Below are 24,777 nucleotides of genomic sequence, written 5' to 3'. Positions count from 1 at the left end.
AAACCAAGGCGTGCTTTCCCATAGCAGTGGGAGACTAAATTTACCAATGGAACATACTCAACAGGAAGCAAAACATGTTCTTATTCCAAGGCAAAGTTACAAACCAAAACACCTACTTCCAGGTTTGCAGCATTCTTAATCCAAGTTGTTCATAAACTAAGCTGTTCTTAAACCAACATACAGTGGTACCTCGGGTTAAGAACTTAATTCGTTCTGGAGGTCCGTTCTTAACCTGAAACTGTTCTTAACCTGAAGCACCACTTTAGCTAATGGGCCACCTGCTGCTGCTGCGCCGCTGCTGCACGATTTTTGCTCTCATCCTGAAGCAAAGTTCTTAACCCGAGGTAATATTTCTGGGTTAGTGGAGTCTGTAACGTGAAGCGTCTGTAACCTGAAGCATCTGTAACCCGAGGTACCACTGTACCACTGTATTTTAACCAGTATCTATATATTTTAACCAGTATCATACCAAGCCAACAGTTGTGGCCAAAGAACCCTGGGAAGTGTAGGTGCTGAGAGCTGCATTTGACAACTGTTTGTTACGGTTGTTTTCATTTACTCAATTTGCCCCTAGAAGGCTAAATACAGCCTGGCATTCTGATGCAAGCAATACAATGGTGTCGGTTCTTGTAAACTTTTGCATGCATGACATCAGCCTGAAATTGACGCTGAGAGGCAGGCCGACAGAATCAAAGTGCTGGAGCATTTTCCAGGGCATTGTCGCAGGGTGTGTTTGTGTGCGTTCTGGGTCTTTTGCACTGACCCTCTTGCCTCTTCCTCAGAAACTTGCTTTCTTTTCCACTTTGTTTACAGAGTGGCTTTCCCTTTGAAAGCAGGCCTAAATTTGCATGTATAGTTTTGCAGATTTGTTTCATGGGCCCGTGGGGAGTTCAGTGAAGAGCCTAGCAATGCCTCTCCCTATCAGGAAAAGTGCTTGGGGCATCTTTGAGTATTTTGGGGTGGGATTCAGTCACATGCTGGCAAATTCAAGTGGCGCAATTGCGGCTGATTGGGAGGACTTGCGCAAGGAACCCAATTCCCCAACAGATCAGACTTAGGGTGGGGTAGCACTTCTTTGAAGCAATGTTATCTGACTAAAGCAAACAAATCGAAATGAATGCTCAATAAATAGCAGGCAGTCTTCTCATCTCCTTGCAAACAAAGGATGAATGTTCAGTAAAAAAGGTTGTCTGGAAGTGGCCTTGGGTTAGAAAGAAGATGGCTCAAGCGATGGAAATGTGTGAGAGGTCTGTTAAAATTCTGCATGCTACACAAGGGAAAGTGGATTGCTTGATTCCCTTCCCCACCCCATGCTCCTCAAATCAGAGTACTACGAATCAGGGTCACTGGATGAAATGGATTCGCAAACAAACCAGTACAGGACAGTCCAAAGAAATACTTCACACATGAATATTACTTGTGGAACTCACTGCTGGAAGATGTAGCTTAAATGGCCCTAAAGCAGATTAATCAAAAGAAGTCTATCAATGGGTTCCTCCAGCCATGATGGCTAAATGGACCCTCCAGGCCTAGGAATTAGAAAACGGCAACTTCCCTGGTAGGGACGGAAAAGGGTGTGCCCCCCATGCTTTAAGGTCACACTTCACTTTGTGCTTCAAGAAACAGAATATTGTAATTTGATGTTTACAGGTTCCTGTGTGCCTAAAAGTACCCACACAGGAGATGTGTTGTATCTCTGAATGAGGAGGTGTGGCAAGAGATCAGGGTGTTTTCCCTAGGACTGTCCCCCCTTCCAGGCCACCATGAGATCAAGGCCAGCAAAGATGTCTTCCTTGGGGTCTCTCAGACCTCCTTTTCCTTCCTCAGTTCAAGGTTCTCATTTGCTACATTTCACCCACCGTTTCCGCTCTCTTTCTGCCTAATCTCCTCGGATCCTCCCTCCTGCCCTGGCCCCTGAAGGCCCCACTGAACAGAGTGAGGGGGTGAATGATCCGCAGGGCTCAGGGCAGGAGGGTAGGTAATGAGAGGTGGCAGTTCTAGGCCGCCCACTTGACCAGGGATGCTGTAATGACCACAAACCTGAACCTGGCAATTATCTCATTGCCCTGGTGGGTAGCATTTGTGGAACGCCAGGCGCAAAATTCAACCTCAATTAGAATAATGGGGCAAATTGCAGAGGGAGGGGGCAGGGTAAGGCAAATTCCAAACATATATAATGACTCTGTCTCGGAGATAGCTTGGGTGGTCCACTGGACTGTGGGGTGGGGTGGGGGGAAGAGCTGTGTTGCAATCCAGCATTTCACAGACCAGGAGAGGCTCATGCTTACAACACACCAATTTTCTTACCAAGAACCACTTTGGAAATGTGAACTTCCCTCAATTCCACACATTGTTGATGGCTCATTGTCACCTGTCGGCTGATGCAAAATCCAAGAGAGCTTTCGATTAAAAAAAAAAAAGCATTTGGAAAAGTATCATTGCCTGACAGTTCCAAATGTGAACAGTTCCAGCATCTGTGGTGCTGTGCAAAAATTGCAGGACGCACATTGCAGGAGGCTTAGTGTTCATGTGCATGCATGGCTATTATTTATCTTATTTGTTAAATTTATTTCTATACTGTCCTTCCTCAGAAGGCGATAAGGCGGTTTACAACAGACAACGCAAATGCCGCAACGTAATATCTATGCAACGTTAAAAAATTAAAAACAATTCTATAATGACAATACTCAGAATTACATAATAAAATGCAGGTTCTTGGAACAGCATGAAAGATAATGGAGGAGAAAATCAGCAGCCGGATATCAGAACCACAAATGGACCTTGCCTGGCAGGATAGTAATGAAGGCCATCAGGTGACTGCATTTTATTTATTTAGGATTTGTATTTATACTCCACCCACTAACCAAAGTTCTCAGAGCAGCTTACAGTATATTTAAAACACAATAAAACAACCACAATAGTACCACCACCTTGTTCTCTGGTGTTCCACCAAGTGCTATTCTGCAGCTGATCTCCTGTTAGTCCCACACAGGCCAGGATGCCCTTGCTGGGCGGCTGCTGCTGTGTATCACACAGTCCTGGCCCTGGTGGCTGATGCAGGAGGTGCTGGGTGGATCAGAGATGTCACATGCCTTCCTAGGCTCCTAGAACTCCATAAACCAAGCATAGGCAAACTCGGCCCGCCAGATGTTTTGGGACTACAACTCCTATGATCCCCAACTAACAGGACCAGTGGTCAGGGATGGTGGGAATTGTTGTCCCAAAACATCTGGAGGGCCAAGTTTGCCTATGCCTGCCATAAACTGTTGGTCTGTTTAACTTACTTCTGAGTAAACATTTCTAGGCCCCGGCTACACAGCTGAACTGTAAGTCACGGGCTTGACATAGTTTAGCTTGCAGTGTGATCCTCTGCATGTTTACTCAGAAGAAAATCCCACTGTGCTCAATAGGGCTTCCTCCTGGAGAAACTGTGCATAGGATTGGCTTTCAAAGCCATCAAATTCCTGGAGGTCAGGGCTGCCCATGGCTATTAGCCATGAGAACCCAGGGGCGGACTTTGGCAATCTTTTGCAATAAAGTGCACCATGCAAGCCCAAAAATTGGTGCCCCCAAATGGATCTTCTCGATTATGGATATTCTCAATTTAGCACTTTCTTGATTCGGCACCCTGCGTGGGGAGGGGGGACTGCCGCACCACCCTAAATCTGGTGCTTTCTGTGGACCCCCCTTGTCAAAGGCAAACAGCAGGGGAGGGCAACTGCATTCTGTGGGCATTCTGGAGGCATCTGGTTGGTCACTGGGAAACAGGATTAGACCCTCACTCTGATTCAGGAGAGGTGTTCCTATAGCTGTATTTATTTGGCAGTTATGTAGGTCCCACTGAACCCTGTGGGATTTACTTCTGTACAAATGACCTTTTTGGATCACATTGTTAGACTGAATTGTGATCAGGTACTAAACATTATTTCAGAGGCTTTAAAAATAATAATGATAATAAAATTAAATCTCTTTCTGCTTGTCCTCCTCTAGTGTCACCTTTCAGAAGCAAAATTGTGTGTGTGTGTGGGGGGAGATTCTAAGAATAAAAGTTTGGATTCCCAAGCCTGCCCCCTTCAGATTCCACCCCTCGCAATCCCATTCTACTCTCCCAGGAAAAACAAAACAAAATAGGTGCTGTAAAACTAGGTTAGCTAGTTATAAATTGCCAGAAAATAGAACACGGTTCTGCATAAAAGTTGCATGTGATAAAGAGATATAGTACACATTTGGAAATCAAATATACTGTTGATGAGATTCAGCTGGGTCCTACTCGCAGTAGACCCACTGAAATGAATGAACCTGGTTGTTGTTGATTAATTCAATGTGTTTCTCTGTTAGGAAAAGAACACAAATAACAGCTTGCTGGATCAGGCCCATGGCCCATCTGGTCCAGCATCCTGTTCTCAGAGTGGCCAACCAGATGCTCCAAGGCTAAACCCACAAGCAGGATCTGAGCACCAGAGCACTCTCCTCTCCAGTGGCTTCCAGTATTCACACAAATCCTGTTGGCATATCACTGCCATTGTGGTCAATTGCCCATTGATAGCAATGGCACAGGGCACAGCCTGACTCCCTCCTTTGGCAATCTTCGCGGAGCTCTGGCACAATGGTTGCCATTGGTTTGATTTGAATTAATTTTATAATGAATGATTTTAGAGTTTTGTGTTGTGTTGTACTGTTGTACTGTTTTATTGTTGTTAGCCGCCCTGAGCCTGGCTACGGCTGGGGAGGGTGGGATATAAATAATAATAATAATAATATTATTCTGCACCATTAATATTTCCACCCTCTTTTAACCAGTCCAAGTTGGTGGCCATCATTACATCTCTCTAGTGGGCTTGAGTTCCATATTTTAAATAGATGTACAGTACAATCCAGGCGACAGGGGCACCTGCTCAGGCCGCTGAGCAAATGCTACCAACTATTGATAGGTAATTTCAAGGCTCCTGTTCCTCTTTTAATGGTCCATTTACCTTGAAGCCAGACTTGGACTCAACAGCCCCTCTGTACAAAAGGAATATATATATATATGGAGCTGCCCTATGTAAAATTATACAGGGTACAGGAGCAATTCCCTGGGTGCTTTTTAAGTTTGGCTCCTGCCTAGGTCGTCTCCAGTTTATTTCCTAGACATCTCTCTCTCTCTTATTTTTATTTTAAAAGCGTTTGGAAAGGGTCAAAAGTCTGGAGAAGGCGAAGTTTCGCCCCCGCCCACCCTGCTTTCTGTCTTCCTTTCCCTTTAACAGTAAACCATAAAACTAATTGGGGCGGGAGGGAGAGTGGAGGCAGTGGGAACTTCGCGGCGGAGACAATGGAAGCGCCGGAGGGAGGCGCGCGCGGGCCTGGGAACAGCCGCGGAGCGTCCACAGGTTCGAATCCTCTCCTGTTCACACGCCGGGAGACGCCGGAGAGGAGTGGATCCGGAGCTTCCAGTGTGGGCGGTGCGGCTGTTTGCAACGACTTCTCTCCTTTTCCCAAGGCGAGGGACCGCAGGCTTGTTGAATCCTTGTGCTCCCCTCTCCCCTTTCTATCTTACACATTTTCGAATGGGATTTCCTCCCCCTCTTCCTTTTTTGTAATTGCATGGAAAACGGAAGGAGACGCCCGAGAGAGAGAGAAAATTGGAATTTTGCAGGCAGTTTGGGTGGCTGGAGAGAAAGGGCCGGGAACGAACAAAAGCCGCCGAAGCAGGGAAGGAAAAGAAGCTGCTACGTCCGCCTTTGTCATACGCAAGCCGGAGAGCAGCAGGATCGGGGCCGCTGCTGACTGGATGCAATGGTAATTCGGATCGAAAGAGCGGCTGGGTCTTCCTTTTGTTTCCTCTACCCCCACCCCCTCGAAACCAGAGTTTTGCAAGGATGGCAAAGGAAGGGGCCGTTCTGTGTCTGCGCTCTCCTCCCCCCCCCCCGGCTTTCAGCTGTGGATGTGCGGGAGGGGACTTGAGAGGAGCTTGTTTGAGAGGAGGGGGCACTTGGAGGGGGGTGCTGGGGAGGGCGTCTGGTACGACTGCTGAATCCTACTGCTCCGATGGGCCTCTGAAGAGCCTGGGATTTGCCTGGGTAACCTGTCCAGGGGAAACGGGGGCATCGATCGCTTTGCAAAGGGGGTGTGGGGTGGTGGTGGTGGGAAGCCTGGGAAATCTTTGCGATGGGGAGGAGCGGGTGGGGGAGGGAAACGGGTCTCGTACAGCGCTGGAGGGGGGTGGGCGGGTGCGAAATAGGCGTGGATGGTGGTTGCAGGATTGATTTGGCATTCCCCCCACTTCTCTCCCCCCCCACTCCCGCCCCAATTTCTACTAAATTGCATCCAGCACGTATCTTTAAAACTGGAGGAAGTGGCGCGCCCGGGGAGTGGGGGCGGGTTTGCTCCCCTGCGTGGGCTGGTCAGGTGAAATTTTGCAGGGCTTCCAAACAGCTGGGAGCTGTTGATTTTCCTGTAACCCCCCCCCCCGCTTTTTTAATCTGAATGATAAGAGTCTTAAACACACATGGGCGTGGGGAAGCGGACGTTGGGAGCCCGCGGTTGCTCCGCCAGGGCCACGTTTGGAATGGTTTCGTGTAGAGCATTGTCCCTAAGGAGGGGTGTTTGGTGCAAATCGCTTGTGCAAACGGGCCCTGTTTGGCCAGGTAGCTGGAACAGTAACAGACCCAAACGCTAGAGAGCCGGCGGAGTGATCGGCTGGGCAGCTGAAGCGCAAGTCCGGCTTGTTTCTGTGCCTGCCTCCTAAGGCGTCATGGGAATGCAAGGCGGCTTCTTTGGCTTGTTGCCTGGCCGTGGCCGTTGGAGCGGCGGTGGCCTCCGAAGCCAAAGGTGTGCCTGGCTGGGAACCCGGATAGAGCGCACAAATCGACTTGGGAGACTGTAGCCACGGTGGAACGCCTGTTTTATTTAGACCCCGAAAAGCTTCTCACGTGTGTCTGTGTGTATGAGAAAATTGGGTAGCTGCAAAAAAACCCCCAAAATGGAGGAATTGCCACCTTCTGTTCGATGGAAAGATGCTACGCCCTCGCCAGGGGCATCTTCCGGTCCTCCAAACAGGCGTAAATACCCAGAAGGGAAGGTAGGGGAATTATGGGCTGTTCCAGCACCTTTTCCAAAGCTACTTGGGGGTGGGCCTGTTTAGCGCGGCAGCTTGTTTGCAGTTTTCTCCATCGCCAGTTGTTTTGCTATTGTAGCTGGACATCACTAGTTGAGGCAGTTTTCTTACTGCCACCCCCACCCCACAGTATGTTTATTAAGACTCCTTTAAATAGCCATTTGTGGCAACATCCTGTGGCAATGAGTTCCAAAGATAGGCAGTACTTCCTCTTTTTGCATATATAAACATGGGAGCCTTGGAGGCCACTCCAGGCAGGATCCTTGATGAAAACTTTGTCCCCCTTTAGACCAAGACAGAGAAACTCCTGACTGCAGCCAGATACTACTAAGTCCAGGGCCGCCTAGTGACCAGACTAAATAATGGCACTATCCACATATCTTGATCTCTTTGTTTTAAAGGAACAATAATGAAATAAGTCAGCACTGTTGAAACATCAGGTCATTGATTGATGTTAGTCATTCATCACTAAATCTTGAAACATTTCCAAATAACTTGACCCAAGAGAGTGATTGACTGCAAAGTATCATTGCTGGGAGCCTTGCAAGATGGCTTTGGTAGTGTCTCAGAAAAGGTGAGCTTGCATTTGGCCAATTGCATTCTCAGGGATAAACACCCAAGTTTTTGTATTCCACATTCAATCTGACCATGTTGTGGGTGCTCCATGCTCCTTGCGTAGAAGCTGGAGCCTAGCCTCGGCCTGTTCAATGAGTTTGGTATAAACTCTAAATATAGTTCTTGTACCAAATTGAACCGGCCCTAGAAATACAGTTGTAACTTCTGTTAGCTTGGAAAACTGAAGAAGCAACTTTCCCCAAGGTTGGAATGAATGGGTGTTCCGATTTGTCTTCCCGTTTGCAATATAACTGATCCAAATCCAGTGGCATATCCAAAACCCAAGTTCTGTAGTTAAACAGTGCAATGTTTGGGTCATGTTAAGGTTTCCTGTCCGGTGTGCCAATTTTCTCTGCTTCTCCATTTCCTTGAAGGTAGCGAGGGCTGATGGTAATATGGCAAAATATATGGTAATATATCCAGCATGCCTGGAATTCTGCTGCTGTAAAATGCTTTGCACTGTCGGTCATGAGTTCACCTGGTAGGCCAAAAGCGAACTGAGGTGTTGTTCAGTTGTGCAACAATGTCAGAGCAACGGCAGACAAGGAGAGTATCTCGCTGTACCTGGGGTAGTGCCCCCCACAAACCAAATAGTGTCAACCTCCCAGTTCACCTAGATCAGCTGTGGACCTTTTCCAAGGTCTATCTAAAATCAGGGTGTAGAGACAAAAGGTTCCTTTCATGATGTCAATCTGTTTATTCTGCAATAGCCACAGGATAAGATTTTATTATTTCTCATGTCTTGCCTAGCTCCAGCCCTTTTCTTTCCTCATAGACAACATTATTAGACTTTATTCCCTTATTAGACTTTCCAATTCACTTGGTGCCCCATTCTCAACAAAGTACTTAACAGTCATCTCTGAAGCATTACCAGGATATTTAGACTGTCCTGATCTGAAATATATTAAAAGGTTGTGGATTTCCATAGGTAGCTGTTTGGATTCACTGAAACCTGCATTTAGACGCTGCTAGGTTCTGGAAGAATGTAGTACCTTAGCAATCTTTTCTAACTTGTAACTCTCTGCTTGTGTTTTGAGGGGGTTTTTTTTGGCAGGTGTTGGCTATGGTATGGCCAACTTTTCTTTCTGTCATGTATTCAGCTACTGGGTTGAATCTTATCATTCTTGCGAGAAGACATTGGTGTCGTCATGGTCTAATTATTTTCCTTTTAATCAAGGTCACCAAGGGTTTATGGTCTGTGAGGAGCCTGGAACGAGCATCAGCAAAAGGGTTTCAGTGTTTAAATACTAGCTAGACACTTCAGGCTTTGTTTTTTTGTAATGTTTCTCTGCTTTGAAAAGAGTTCTGGAGTAGAATGTTGCTAGCATCCATTCTGAATCGTGTATTCTACCTAGCTTGCCGTTGTTTGCTGTGTATGTTGGCATCATAGAACTGCAAACATGGGGCAGTGGAGATCGTGTCCTTTATCTTTGTAAAGGCAGCCTGCTAATCTGATCTCCCAAACGAAGACGTGATGGATTTCAGTAATAGGTTTAGAAGATGTGCTTCTGCGGGGTCTTCTTGCACATATCAAGCAAGATAATTCACATTTCCAAAACAGCGTGGTAGTTCTGCCTTTGAGCCTCTGATAGCATTTATCTTCACCTGGCATGTCTTAATTGTTGCAAGAACTTTGCCTCCGTGAAAAACGCATTTCTCCTTGTCTACCTTGAGTCCAGATTCATGGATCTAAGTCAAGACTGTCCCCTGTGTCCCCAATCTGTCTTCCAATAATGTACCTGAATGATGTCATCCATGAAGACCTCCTTTTATGCCTTGGACAAGTTCTGTCATCTTCCTTTGAAAAATCTCAGAAGCTGTTGCAATTCCAAATGGCAAGCGTTGAAGAGTGTGATAGATGGCGTCGGTGTATAACTCTGGTATTTGGTGCTTGCCAGAAACTGCTTGAGGCATCCAATTTAGTAAATACTTTGGTTCCTGTCACTTTTGGGAGAAAGTCCTCTAGTGATGGTAGCACGTATTTCTCACTGGCTACAACTTCATCAAGCTTCTTCAGATATATACAGATTCATATCCTCCCCCTCCCATTACAGTGGTACCTTAATTCGTTCCGGAGGTCCGTTCTTAACCTGAAACTGTTCTTAACCTGAAGCACCACTTTAGCTAATGGGGCCTCCTGCTGCTGCTGAGCCGCCGGAGCACGATTTCTGTTCTCATCCTGAAGCAAAGTTCTTAACCCGAGGTACTATTTCTGGGTTAGCGGAGTCTGTAACCTGAAGCGTATGTAAGCCGAGGTACCACTGTATTGGAACCATCGATGCACACTATGGACCATACGTAAACGATGTCCCTTCATCCATCCTGTTGAGTAAGGGATGGGGAGTCTAAGGGCTGTTTTGCATGGTTTGATGTCTAAACAAAGCTGTATGCACAGAATCTCCTCCTGTTAGCAGGCCAGTTTCTCCAGCCACACACTGTCCCATTCCAGCAGTTACTCTGCAGCTGAGGAGGTTATGTAGTTATGACCCCATATCACATGCATGGCAAACATATAACTGCTCTTCTTTGGTATCATTGTGCTTTAAATATATAGTATGAATGTGAACCTACCAAGGATTCCAGAACCTCCCCGCCCTGGATAAGGCAGAAGCCCTTTTACACATCATGGGGAAACCTAGACTCTCTTGGATGCTCTGTCGCACAAGCAAGGACAAGGTGTACATCTTTACCAAATGTGGAGCCAAAATAAAAATGGCGTTCTCCTGCTGTGGTCACTTTTTGCTTCATCTGGGAATGGTGTGCAATAGGAAAATGGCCTGTTTGTGTGCGCTTCCTGCATGGCGCTCTTACAGCTGAACAAGTGTCTCGTTTTTCCACCCCTTACCTTTCTCTTATTGCTGTAGAGTGTTTTTAAGAATATCCTAGCCCAGCTGTTGGATCACACCAAAGGTCTATCTAGGCTAGCATTCTGTTCTCCCAGGGGTCAAGCAGATGGGAAGCCCACAAGCAGGACCTGAGTGTACTAGTGACCCCTGGCGCTGCAACTTCCCAGGGAGGAGATTGCCATCTCCTTGTCATATCCTGCTGCAAGTTTTCTTCTTGGCTGATTGTTCGTCTGGAGAAGACAATCCATGAGCCCAGCTATGGATAACATGCTAAGTTCAAACCATGGCTTAGCTTGCAGCAACGCAGCAAGAACCGAGGAGGAGCAAAGTTTGCAATCTCCTTTCCGGGAGCTTGTGGGTTTGCCCGAAGCCATGGTTTGGCTTGGTGTTACATGCGAATGGAACCATAAATCACTTGTGTTTACGTATCTTCTTCCGTTTTCCTCCCGGATAAATATTGAATTGCTAATGGATCCTCACACCTGGGTTGCATCTTGTTGCCCTTCTGGGTTTTTTTTTGTTCTCTGTATTCAAAGATCAGCCTTGGCTCTCTCTGTGATGGGAAAATGCTCTCCCGAGTGCACATTGGAGCTTTTTATTTGGTTCCCCCTTCAGGCGTGAACATAGTAATTGCTGAGAAAGTGCACAGGGAGAACTGCTTAATCAAGGAGCCCTTGCTGATTGCGCTGGGACTCTTTTATTTGGCTCTGGGGCTGATCCTGCTCTCGCCTGACTTGGCACCTGTGCCTGCATTGAGGATGTGTGTCAGTGTGCAGGATCCTGCTCTCTTGAGTTTTTTAATTAAGCCGTGACTTAGCTTCAGGCAGAAGACTTGCTTGAAACCCATCTGGATTTTTTAATTTAGGTGGCGATTGGGGGAGCTGCGACTTCTCTGCCCCCTGCTGTCTGGAGTGGTGTCTTTAAGCAGGGGGAGATGTGAGGTCTCCACTTCGCCTGAAATCCCTGTTTCCCAGCCCTGGAAGCGCAAAGGGGTGGGGGTGGGGGTTCTGCTTGCTTATAGGGGATGGAACATTGATTGATTATTCTACATGCTGCTGATGAGAATCTTGGAATTCTGAATGGTACATGAATCCACCCTGTTGGGGATTGAGCCTTGGACCTTCTGCATGCAAGGCAGGTGTACTGCTACCAATCTATGGCTCTTCTTTATCTAGATCAGGGGTGGCCAACTCCCAAGAGACTGTGATCTACTCAGAGTTAAAGGTCAAAGTTGTTGAGCTTTTTTTAGGGAGCCAATCTTGTTGAGCTTCTTTGGGGGGGGGAGCCAGTGATCTACCAGTAGATCGTGATCTACCTGTTGCACATGCCTGAAATAATGTCTGTGGTCTCTTGGAGAGCTGGGCTGCAGAGGTGAAACTGAAGCCCCGTCATGGTAAAGGCCCAATCCCAAGGCAGCTGGCATTTCAGTGCTTTGTGGCTGAGGCTTGTGAGAGATGTTGCCCATGGTGGGCCAACCTTCTATAGTAGCAGGCAGCATGACTCCCCTCCAGATGTCGTTGCACTCCAAGTACCACCAGCCCCTGCCAGCGCAGGCAAAGGCACCATGGGAGTTAATAGCTTCAGCAAGAATTGGAGGGAGCAGCCTTGGAGAAGGAGTGTTGCTGCTGCTGTGTACTGGGAAGAGGCGGGGTGTGTGTGAGGTGAGGTCAAGGGTCGGGGTGGTGCAGGGGCACTGCCAGCCCTGCTGGTGCCCCTGCCAACCCCAATCTTACTGCCATGGGAAGCGGTAGCAACTTCTCCCCTCAGTAAGGAGATGGTTGAGTTGGAAACAGTGCAGAAAAGTGTGAACAAAATTCCTAAGAGGATGGAGCGCTACTCCCCTGTGAAGAAAGCTTGCAACCTTTGGGACATTATAGTTTAGGGGGAAAGGCAGGTAAAAGGCGACATGATAGAAATTTATATAATTTGCATGGCACGGAGAAAACGAATACGGTGGTACCTTGGGTTAAGTACTTAATTCATTCTGGAGGTCTGTACTTAACCTGAAACTGTTCTTAACCTGAACCACCACTTTAGCTAATGGGGCCTCCTGCTGCTGCTGCGCCGCCGGAGCACAATTTCTGTTCTCATCCTGAAGCAAAGTTCTTAACCTGAAGCACAATTTCTGGGTTAGCAGAGTCTGTAACCTGAAGCGTATGTAACCTGAAGCGTATGTAACCCGAGGTACCACTGTATTGAGAAGTTTTTCACCCCCTCTTGTAACACTAGTATTCGTGGACGTTGAATGAAGCTAAATGTTGGAGGTGAACGTCAGGACAGAAGAATTACTTTTTCATGCAGCGCATAGTTAAAACTATGGAACTCCCTTCCCTGGGAGGCAATGATGGCCACCAACTTGGATAGCTTTAAGAGTATTGGACAGATTCATGAAGGAGAAGGCTATCGATGGCTACTAGCCGTGATCACTATACTTCTGAATACCAGTTGGTGGGAATTGCAGCAGGAAAGAGTGTTCTTGGGACCTGTCTGTGGGCTTCCCATTGTGGCATCTGGTTGTCCATTCTGAGAAGAGGATTTTTGACTAGAAGGGCCATTGGCATGATCCAGCAGGCTCATCCTATGCCTTCTGGGCCAGCCACTCTTACTCCGGCAACTTAGGAGGCTACAGGCTGTTTATATTTGCTCTCTAGAATACTCTGTGCTGCTTTATTGGTAAGTGTTGCCATAAGAGTGTCTAAAAGAAGTCTGGGTGTTGGCTCAAGCCAACGGCCCACCGAGTCCAGCATCCTGTTCTCACAGTGGCCTGCCAGATGTCTTTGGGGCAGTGTTCAAAATTTGGCAGGTGCATTTTGCACCTGGCTATCGGCCACTTGCGACCAAGTGAAGATGCCCAGGTGTCAGGATGGCTCCTAACATCTCCACCTTCTGGTGGTGCGTGTCTTAGATCTTGCCTGTTTTCACACAGCAACAACACATCCTGTAGAATTCTGTCTGTGATATTTTATCTTCACAGTCAGAATGAATTTCAGGAACCAAAAAGCCGTATCGAAAAATATGACCTTTCGAGCCATCTGGCCCCAAAATGGCAACTAGACATTCTGTTTTGGCAATTGTAACCCTGGTTTTAAGGAGTCATTTGGCACCTAGCTTATATACCTGAGTTTCTAACACTGCTTTGTGGGAAGCCCAAATGTAGGATCTGAGCGCCACAGTGCATTTATGTGTGACACTGTAATTTATGAGGAAATGGCAGCCTCTTTGGCCTGGTTTTCATTGAGGTGGCTGACTTTTGTCTAGGCTGTACCACTAAGCTGAGGCCTCACCTGATGGATTGCCTCCCTCCCCAAGTTTGTTTTTAAAATCCCGCATGAAGGTTGTCAGGGAGAAAGCTAAGCAATAACCTTTCTTCTTGATCTGCTAGTTTCCTGTGGTCAATGGGTTTTTTAAAAAACAAAAACAAAAAAACCCCAGAGTGTTGGAATTTTCATTTTATTGCAGGAAAGAACGTTCCATCATGTGAGCTGGTCCCCTTCAGTCATGAAGTGAGGCAACTACCTATTCTGGGAGAAATGGCCCTTTGGTTTGCAGATGTGCTGTTTTCCTGCACTGGTTTCTGTGGCAGGCATTTTAGGGTGATGATATCGGTGTGAATGCAGTCTCTGTTGTCTAGCAGGGAGCCTGCCATGCCACATTTCAGGCCTTCCATTTTAAGGGTTTTGTGTGGGGTTTTTGATCTGGAGATAATGAGGTGGTTGCCGGCAGCCCCTCAGTCAAGTGTTTTCATTTGCTAGGACTGCCTGTTGGAATGAGGGCGGTTGGGGGGGGGCTGCCTCTGTGTGGGAGACCTCAGAGCTGCAGATGGTGTGTCCTGTTGTGGTGATCAGCCTGCAAATGACCGTGAGGCAGGGGAGGGGGGCAACTGATCCCCCTCGCTGCTGCTGCTGCACTGGCAAAAACTGCTCTTGTGTTTTCCTCTTGGAAATGGAGATAATGGTCGTTGGAGAGTATGGAATTCTGCCTGTGTTAAGGGAGGAGGAGGAGGAATTCCAGGACTTGACATTTCTGAATGTAAGGTACTAGCTTTTATCGCTGGCTGCTGTGATTTGTGTTTTCTGGAAAACTTTTAACTGTAATGTCCAATCCCCCCCCACAAGAGCAATCTTGCTTAGCCTGTTTATTTTATTTCACATTTAGTAAGCAAAGCTAAAAACTTTGCAGCTGCCGTGCCTGCCTGATATTTTTGCAATGCGTTGTTACCGAGAAACAAAAGTAGTAGGAAATTTTCGGTCCCACAACGCCAGCTTGCTAATCTGTACGATTCTCTGTTTTAATCGCAAAACAAGAGTCTTGTGGCGCCGTTTTAAAAGACAGACAGTTTTTATTGTGGCAGAAAAACACTGGAACCAACTTGGTCACATATGCCTCCATAAAAGCTGAGGCACTGTTGAATCCCTTGGGCGTTTAGGTTCCACAATACTATTTTTCTCCCCCTGCTGCAGCAAGGCTACCCTTCTAGAACTGGCTGTAATTATAAAATTGTGGCCTTTACCTCCCCTTTGGTGTACCTGTGGGACTCAGACCCTATCCCTCTCACCAGCCCTGCTATGCACTCTTGTCTCTGCAGTTCTTGCTTTGGTTTTAATGCATCTTTCAGCTGTGGTGTGTTTTTTGACTGGACGGAGGACAGAGAGATGAGTGGGTTGGGGATGTATGCGGAAACTGCCTTTTGCGTGGCTGGTATGTAACTTTCTGTACAAAGGGGAGGCTCTTGCCACTTGCTCTGGCTGTTCCCAATTTTGTCTTTTGGCCTGCCCACCAGTGGCATGTGGCCAGTGTTAGAAACTGGGATATATGTTAGGCGACAAATGCCTCCTTAAACCAAGGTTACAGTCGCTAAAATGGAATGTCTAGTTGCCATTTTTGGGGCAAGATGGCTCTAAGTCTTATTTTTCAAATGATAGACTCTCTGTGATTGGTTCTCAGTTACACATCTGGCTAGTTCAGATGACTACCTTGAGCTAGGTTAAGAGTTTTGAGAGAGCTTTAAGAAGACGAGTCACTTGAACCAGGGACAATCCACATATATATTGGCCAATTCCAACCTCTTTTTCTTAACGGCGCCTGCGCCTGCCCAGGTTGCACAGAAAAAGCAATTTGGTTCCTGAACTTCATTCCGATCGTGCAGATAAAATATAACTTGAGGGAATCCTACAGGGTGGGTTATTAGTCTGTGAAAACAGTCCAGACCCTCCCGGCAAGCAGTTTCTGGTCTAATTAATTTAGTTTCTAATGGAAAATTGACACCTTTCTCTCTAAAGGCTCCCATGTTGTGAGTAATACTTGAATAGAGTTGTGCTTTGCCGCACACTTGTAGGGGCAAGAAAAAGGTGAGACATTTATATGGAGAGATATTTATACACCTAAAAGCATGTGGTGTCATCCTAAGGAAGAGACAAGAGGTGGCCTGTCCTTTTGGAATAGCTTTGTTGTGGTTTGTGAATGTGGTGGAGAGATAGATAGATGATAGATAGATAGATGATAGATAGATAGATAGATAGATAGATAGATAGATAGATAGATATAGATAGATGGAGGGAGGGAGGGAGAGACATAGAGGAGCAGTTTGCTTTCGCCTTATCTGCAGAGGCCTGGGAGTCCTCAGACTTTCTCCTTCTCTTCCCCATCTCTCTCTCTCTCTCTCTCTCTCTCTCTCTCTCTCTCTCTCTCTCTCTCCCCCCCCCCCGCCTGCTACTGTTCTAACAGCATCTTTGCCCCTGTGGTTGGTGGCAAGGGGGGCCAGCCTGGTGTAGCACGTTCTCCACGGGGGGTGGGGCTGGTTGCAAAGTGATGGACGGGAGGCGAAGATGACCCTATTGTGCAAACCCAGCTAGGCATGCTCATTTCCTTTAAGCCAGAGAAAATCCTGCTTGGGAGCGCCGTTTAGCACTCCTGCCTGATGGCTACAGATGGCGGCAAGCAGAGGATGGAGAGTGTGTGTGTGTGCGCGCATGTTTGGGGTGTAGCCATGAGCACCTCAGCTGCGGAGGCAGGTGCTGAGCTCCTGCGTTACTGCAGATTTTGTAAACGGCTCTCACCTGTTTCTCCCATCAGCAGGTGCACAGTGGGCTGCCTCTCTTCTTAATGCTACAATAGACTTTTTTTTTTAAAAAAACACTCTCTTGCTTAACAGATAAGAACACAAAGAGACAGCTGGATCAGTCCAATGGGCCCATCCAGTCTAGTTCTTACGTTACGTATTTTTGTATTGCAAACTGCCCTGTGGTCCTTGGGTGAGGGGCCACATATGAATATAATAATAATAATAATAATAATAATAATAATAATAATAATAATAATAATATAGCATCCAGTTCTCACAGAAGCCAACTTGGTGTCTGTGGGAAACTAACAAGCAGGACCCCAGCACAGAAGCAACTCTTCCCCTCCTGCTGTTTCCAGCAACTGGCATTCAGAAGCATTTCTTCTTCCGGCTGTGGAGGGCAGAACATAGCCACCATGGCTAGTTAGCCCAGAAAGCCTTGTAGGACCATCATGGCGCCTGGCTGGGGCTGATGGGAGTCATAGTCTAAGATGCCTGGTGGGGGCCAGGTTGTCGAATGCTGCCCTAGCTGAGCTGTGGGATGCGTTGTCTTGCTCTGGTTTGTCTTCCCGGTGCAGGCAGAGGAATGCCTTTGTTTCACAAGGATGCAAGGAGAGGCCTTCTCAGTCATGTCTGTCTAGTCCAGCAGTGGCCTAGCAGATGCTGTCAACCAAGGCAGACTCTGAGGGCTGCCATCTTCCCTCCTTGTTTGCCCTCTGTACCTTGTACTCAGAGCTCCCTCTAATCATTCTATTTAGATAGCACGCCTAATTTTCCTGGGTGGGTGCATCCTCTTTCCATGAGTTTGTCCACTCCTTTAAAAGAAAGAAGCGATCAGACTTGTCGCTATACCGTGCGGCATTGAATTCTGTGAAAATTTATGCCCCAACTGTGCAGTGCATACAGTCGTACCTCAAAAGTTGAACGGAATCCATTCCCAAAGTCCTTTCAACTTCCAAAATGTTCAGAAACTAAGGCGTGGCTTCCGATTGGCTGCAGGCACCGCAACACTCACTTCTGGGTTTGCGGCGTTCGGGAGCCAAGACGTTCAACTCGCAAGGTGTTCGACTTAAAAGGTTCCTTCTTTTGCACCTTGAGAGAAACCTCTTTCCACTGCTGAACCTAGGAAACTCGCTGATCCTTGGATGAACAGCCCACCTGCCTTGCCACTATCTACTCCCAGCAGCGTTCAAAATCCACCAGGTGCATTTTGCACCTGGCTGCCTGCCACATGCGACCAAGTGAAGATGCCCAGGTGCCAGGATAGCGCCAGAAGTCTCCATCATCTGGAGGCGTATGCCTTGGATCTTGCCTGTTTCCACATACTAGCAACACACCCTGTAGAATTCTTTCCATTATATTTTATCTGCACAATCAGAACGAATTTCAGGAACCCAAAAATCTGGCCCCAAAATGGCAACTAGGTATTCCATTTTGGCGACTGTGCAACCCTGGTTTTAGGAGCCATTTGGTGCCTAGCTTTGATATCTGAGTTTCTAACACTGATCAACCACTCAGCTGTATTCACCATTATCTATTCCTAGCTAGCCAGGTCTTGAGCAGGAAGAAATCTTTCCCATCACTGGAAACGCTTGGGATTGAACATGAGGCCTTCTGCAGTCAGAGCGGACACTCTGCCACAGAGCAAGATCCTTTTGTTGGAGGACCTGCTCTCTCTTTATGGCCTTCGCAAGGCTGAATTGGTCTTGCTCAATGTGAGAAGTTGCTCAGTAGTAGTAATCCTATCCCGCTGGGGCCCACCCTCTCTCTCCCTTCTTCTGCAAAATGGGGGTTTTCAAGTGGGTTTCCTGCATTAAACCCCAAACATTTAATCAATTGCCCACATGCTGGCTCAGCTTCGGCCCTGTGGGGTTCCGAATGCAGAGGAAAGACCCCCGCAGGGGCAGCTCCTGTGTCAATATGTCCTGCTGATGTGGTCGCATTCAGGCGAGAGCCCCTGGAGCGCAGAATATCTGAAATTGTTCCCAAGAGTTGCCCTGTGTGTGCATATGCAGGAAAGGTTTGGTTCATCTGTCATATTAATGTGGGTTTCCTAACCCGCCCACTCCCAGGAATTCTCACCCGGGGAGCTCCTCTTTGCCTTGGCTGGATCTGCACTGATTCTCCCTTTCCTGGAAGATTTGGAATTGGGCAGAAAGGGAAGCTGTTCTGATCCGCTTCACTTCATAAGCTGGGGAAGAGCCCACCCGCTTCTCTCACCCCCGCCCCCAGATCTACGATAATTACGCCTCTTTGGGTAACTGTTGCACCAATAACTGTCAGCTCTTTAAATCGACGAATTAGTAGAACGGTGACGAAGCGGCTGCTAATTGCAACCAAGAAAACCCCCAAGTTAGTTAGTCTACCATTATAAAACCATGTAATTAAATTCCAAACTATTGCTTGCAATCAATTATTTACAGCCAGCCGTGTTCTGCAGACACAAACAGACGACAACCAAGGGCGAGGGACCAGATGCTTCGTCTGAGCTTCCTGGTTCTGGAGCACCAGAGAAGAGCCCCCAAACAGTGGCAAATTACTGCTTTAAATTGAAGCAAGGAGACAAGCTCAGTGACTCTTAAAAAAAACAAAAAATGGATGATTCTTAGTTTTTGAAATGCAGTTGTGGTGCCGCTACCCAGAGCATCGGAAGATGCTTTGTATTCGGTTCGGTATCTCATCCATTCAGCGCAAGACTATCTGTTTCGATTGGGAGGGTCTTGGGCAGAAGGAAGTCTCCTCTGTCAACTGGCAACCTGATCCTTTAATTAGATTTAATTAGAGATGCTGGGGCTTGAACCTGGGACCTTTTGCATGCAAATCATGTATGTGCTGTGCTGCTGAGCAACAGTCTTCTTAAATGGCCAGACTCCTACAGGACCAGAGAGTACCTTGCCAGCTACTTTTTGTTTTTATATGGCACTTGGGGTGCCAATTGGAGCACTGGCAGGGAAGGGGCTGCGGCTTAGTGGCATCTCTCGATAAAGCTGGGAATGCCCCCTCTCTGAAACGCTGGAGAACCACTGCTGGTCAGTTTAGTCAATGGTCAGACTTGGTATTTCTGGCATCCCTGTGTTCCTTAATGTGATTACCATGTTGGATCAGGAAAATGGTTCTGTTTTTGGTCATGGCTAGTCTGGCCCCTCTGGGATGAAGCTCCCAAGCAGGACATGGAAGATGATGGCCCTTACCTGAGTGTTTGTCCTCGGCATTAGACCTTCAGAGGTACAGTACCACTGTACATGGAGGTTCCATTTTAGTGATCTTGGGACATAGTGGTTGGATCTCTTAAGCCAAGTGGCCACCAGCTTATTGTAACGGCATAGCTGTGCAACCCCAGCAGGACATTTGCTGCCTGCCAGACGTGTGTTGCAGCCTGCCAAGTGACAGTCTTAGCAATCCCTGTGCGTTAGCAATCCCGAGTATCCGGTTCATAGAGGTGTCTGGCCTTCTGAATGTGGATGTTCCACTTGACTATCATAGCAATTAGCTGGTCAGTACAACTCCAAGGCTTGATGTGGTAGCACTCTGCAATATTCAGCTATAGGGCAGCTATCATCGAATGCAAGACAGTCAATTGACAGTAATTAGCAGGTCAATTGTCCATTGGCCCAGCTCTATAGACCCTTGGGCTATCTCGCCTTTCAAGTTTACTAGCTCTGCAAGAAGAATCAAATGTGAATTTGTTAACAGTTGAGTTGCGAAACTGAGTAACAAGGTACAGTGGAATGTGCTGGTTGCCAGACTGCTGTGATAGAATCATAGAATTGGAAGGGATCCTGAGGGACATCTAGCCCAACCCCATGCAATGCAGGAATCTCAGCTGAAACATCCTGTCCACTAGCTACTTCATTCAAGGCACCTGCCCAACCACCCCAATAAGAAACCAGCCCCTCTCTGGCCCAAACCATCAACTCTTACTTTAGAAACCAATTTGGATGGACTCATTCCTATTTGGCCGCAGAAGGAAGCTGAGTCAAATGGGGATGACCTCTTAAGTGAGCCTTCGCCAACCTGGGGCCCTCCAGGTGTTTGGAGCACACCTTCACAATGTTTCTTAAACTTGGGTCCCCAGCTGTTGATTGACTACAACTCCCATCATTCCTGACCACTGGTTGTGATAGCTAGGGATGATGGGAGTTGTAGTCCAAAAACAGCTGGAGACCCAAGTTTGAGAAACACTGTGCTTAACCCACAATAACTTGCAAGTTTACCTGTAAGATTACCTTACCCCATATATGCCTGTTTGACTGTTTTGATTTGCAGAATGCCGTGTTACAAGTGATACACAATATCCATTCTGTGTTTGTAAGAAATTGAACTTTGGAACTCCCTGCCTATTGATGTCAGGCAGGCAGCTTCACGGTTACTCTTTTCGATCCCGGTTAAAAAAAAAATTGTTGAGGCAAACCTACCCAGATATGTAGAACTCTGGCGGGTGTTTTAATCTGTGTTTTAAGCTTACCAATTTTAATTACTCTCTGAATGTTTTAAGTACAGTGGTACCTTGGTTTACAAACTGTTTATAATCCGTTCCAGAAGTCCGTTCTTAAACCAAAGCATTCTTAAACCAAGATGTGCTTTCCCATAGCAGTGGGGGACTCAAATTACAAATGGAACACACTCAACAGGAAGCAGAACATACTCTGCTTCCAAGGCAAAGTTCACAAACGGAAACACCTACTTCCAGGTTTGCAGCGTTCTTAATCTGAGTTGTTCATAAACTAAGCTGTTCTTAAACCAAGGTACCACTGTAGTTGTTTTCAGCTGTTGTTTACTGATAATTTCATTGTTTTGTTCTTTTTGTAAACCACTCTGAGGTTTCTTTTGCATTCATGTGTTTCATAAATTTTTTGAAACGAGAAACAAAAACATCTCATTAGCCCACAGAATCACAATGAGACATATCGTCCACAGGGCTCCAGGCCCCTCCTTTTCAGCTGAGGTGGTGGGTGGGCAGGGCCTGTGGACACCCCCTGTCTTTCATATACTGGTGACTTGGAAGGGCCAAAGGGCCAAAACACTTGATTCCCTGCTTTTTGGAACAGTCTGGACACGCCTTGTCTTGCAGATAAGTCCAGAGACATTGCTAGGCTATAAAGTGTCTGGAGCCAGCAACTTCCAAGCCTGGTTCTTTGTTGTTGTGCATTGATGGCCTGGAGGGGTAGAGAAGGAAGGGAGGAGGAGAAATGACTCCTCCAAGTTCACAACTATTTCTTCGGCTAGTTCCCTGGAGGGAAACCTTTATGTGCTATATTTGACTACGCCTGCCTTGCAATGAAGCCCTTGTTGCGTGTCCACTGGATAGGCAAGTTCCTCTGGAGTATACCTAGGTTTTGCAGCCTTAGTTTCCGTGCTGTGGCATGGATGGGTTCATACCAGTGTTTCTCAAACTCTGGTCCGCAGCTGTTGTTGGACTACAACTCCCATCATCCCTAGCCAGCAGGACCCAGTGGTCAGGGATGATGGGAGTTGTAGTCCAACAACAGCTGCGGACCAGAGTTTGAGAAACACTGGGTTATATTCTGCTCCTCCAGGCCAGGAGTGAGACTGAGCCACCCTTGTAAAGTATTAGACAAAAATGATGCTGCTTAACCTGGTGACAAAAACAGAATGCAGAGCATTCCACAAAAGGGGTGCCACTGCAGAAAAGGCCTGTTCTTTTGTTGCCACCCTCCAGAGGAGGAGGCACACAAAGAAGGCTGTCAGATGATGAATGCAGAGTCCAGGGTCGGTTGTTATGGGGAGAGGCGGTCCTTGAGGTACCCTGAAGTCCTGGGGTCAACATGGTGCAGATTGAGAGTGCAGCACAGTAATGCACGAAAGGGGGCTTGTTTGTCTCCCATCTTGTGTTCCGTTCCTCATGTCTACTGTACTTACGATGGTTGTTTACAGCCAGTGGCTTGAACAGCAATAAGATAATCAGTGACTGACCCTCCTTATCCCAGGCGCAGTGGAAGTTGTTTTCTTGCTTGCTGATCTCCCATTTCGGGTTTGGTCTTTCCACAGCTCGCTTCCGGAATCCCTGCATCGCAGCCGTTGTAGATGTTGAAAGCTGGGGCTCTCCCCACGGAGTGGGACGGGGCGGGGAGTCTGACCCCAGCTGCTGAGTGCTTTGAAGGCTCCATGATGCCCAGCCACTTGCAAGACTAAGTGGATGGTGGGGGAAGGCACTGGACCATCAACCGTGACTGCGCCTTGGTGTGCCACCAAGTTGGTGAGTATTGCTTAATGCAAGATGGGAGTTTGGGGGGAGGTTGCACATTTGGAGTGCAGACCTCACGGTCTCTGCCCTGTCCTGAATTTGCTTTTCTTTATTTTAAGTGCATTTCTGTCTGAGAGAAGTGTCTACCTGCTGAAATCTTGGAGGTGGGGGGTTGAAGACTCACAGGCCTGAGAGCTAAATGTAGCCCTCCAGGCACCTCTTTCTGGCCCTCTGATCTCTCCCCCAGGACACACCTCTCATCCTGGGCGTTTCTGATTGGTTTGAATGTGCTCTAAAATGCCGATAGATAATGCTCTTGCTTGCCTGCATGGAGGATGAAGAGGGATTTGAGTGTGTTTAGAAACTAGCCTATTATACAAAGATGAAATCTGCATTAGTTGCTCTGCGCCACGTATACCTCTGGCCTGCCCTCCACCGGCATTTTGCTCTTGGAAGGCTGTGTAGAAGGGACTACGGATAGATCAGGCGGTAGAGCATGTGGCTTAATCTCAGGGTCGTGGGTTCAAGCCCACATTGGGCAAAAGATTCATGCATTGCAGGGATGGCTCTCGTGGTCCCTTCCATTTCTACAATTCTGTGATTCTGTGGCCCTTGGGCTTAAAAGATTATTTGCCCTTCTTGGGAGGGTCTAGAAATCCTTATGGTAGGAAGATTTTTTTATTAGTAATTATTATTTATTGTTCATAGTAGGTAAAGGTAAATGGACCCCTGACCATTAGGTCCAGTCATGACCGACTCTGGGATTGCGGTGCTCATCTCGCTTTATTGGCCTAGGGAGCCGGCGTACAGCTTCCAGGTCATGTGGCAGCATGACTAAGCCGCTTCTGGTGAACCAGAGCAGCGCACGGAAACGCCCTTTACCTTCCCGCCAGAGCGGTACCTATTTATCTATTTGCACTTTGACATTGGCAGGAGCAGGTACCGAGCAACGGGAGCTCACCCCGTCATGGGGATTCGAACCGCCGACCTTCTGATCAGCAAGCCCTAGGCTCTGTGGTTAAACCCACAGCGCCACCCGCGTCCCAATTGTTCATAGTAGTTTTGATTAAAACCAAAACCTAAAAAGTTTAAAAGGAATAGTAAGGGCAGAGAAGTGTGTGTGTGATGTGCATTTTGTCTTAGCTGCTGTTTCTGGAAATGGTTTTTTTTTTTTAAAAAAAAGTCAATACTGAGTTCATGAACCAGGAAGAGAGTTTGGTGTTCAGCTTGCTGTGGTTTGTCCTCCTAGTCAGGATGAACCTCGTGGCAGTCAGTGAGAGGATGTCTCTAGGACCAAATAAATCTTGATTACATGTCTCTGCCCAGAATGAGGCGATGAGGTCATGGGCCTAAGATTGCAAGTTGTGTTCATCCTTTATCTGCTTCTTGGCTGTAGCCCTCTTCAAGCAATCTTTCGCTGCTATGGACAAGAGGGGTGGTGCTGGGCTCCCTAAGCTTCACACCTTTGCATGTTGAACAGGAAAGTCTGAAGGGGATTACAGATGGTACCTTGGTACTTGAACGGCTTAGTTGTCAAACAAATCGTCTCCCGAACATGGCAAACGGTTTGCCGACGTTTTTTGGAAGCCAAATGTCCAGCGCGGCTTCCGCAACTTCTGATTGAGTGCAGGAAGCTCCTGCAGCCAATCGGAAGCCGCGCCTTGGTTTTCGAATCGTTTTGGGAGTTGAATGGACTCCCGGAACGGATTAAATTCAATAACCAATGTACGCCTGTATTTTCATATCCTGCTGAATGTGCTTCAAAGCCTCCACTGATTTTTCCTTGTGGGGAGATTCCTGGAGCTGCAGGAGACTCCTAGCTTGAGACAGTCACTCTCCATGAGTTGAGAGGGTGATGGGCTGTGAGGGCATGAGAAAAGACGAACCTGGTGCCTGCATCAGACCAAAGGCCTGTCTAGTCCTCTGGGAAGGACAGCTCAAGCAGGGCATGAGG

General features: G+C 47.3%; 1 protein-coding gene across 3 annotated transcripts in view; it reads left to right on the top strand.

The window, feature by feature from the left end:
* The first annotated feature begins 5,328 nt into the window (after window positions 1–5,328).
* Window positions 5,329–24,777, top strand: part of VANGL2 (VANGL planar cell polarity protein 2) — a 40,972-nt gene continuing 21,523 nt past the window's right edge. Inside the window, exons 1-2 of one of the 3 annotated variants that reach the window (XM_053369155.1) lie at window positions 5,329–5,778; window positions 22,628–22,835. The gene's annotated coding sequence lies outside the window, so the exon portion shown is untranslated. Of the gene's footprint in view, window positions 5,779–6,037; window positions 6,060–14,426; window positions 14,587–22,627; window positions 22,836–24,777 lie in introns of those variants that run through there. The other 2 variants (XM_053369157.1, XM_053369156.1) reach the window with 2 other exon arrangements.

Source organism: Podarcis raffonei, chromosome 16, assembly GCF_027172205.1.
Source record: "Podarcis raffonei isolate rPodRaf1 chromosome 16, rPodRaf1.pri, whole genome shotgun sequence".
In the NCBI taxonomy this organism is placed as follows: domain Eukaryota; kingdom Metazoa; phylum Chordata; class Lepidosauria; order Squamata; family Lacertidae; genus Podarcis; species Podarcis raffonei.
Note: the sequence above shows the minus strand (reverse complement) of the source record. Positions and strands in the feature narration are given on the sequence as shown.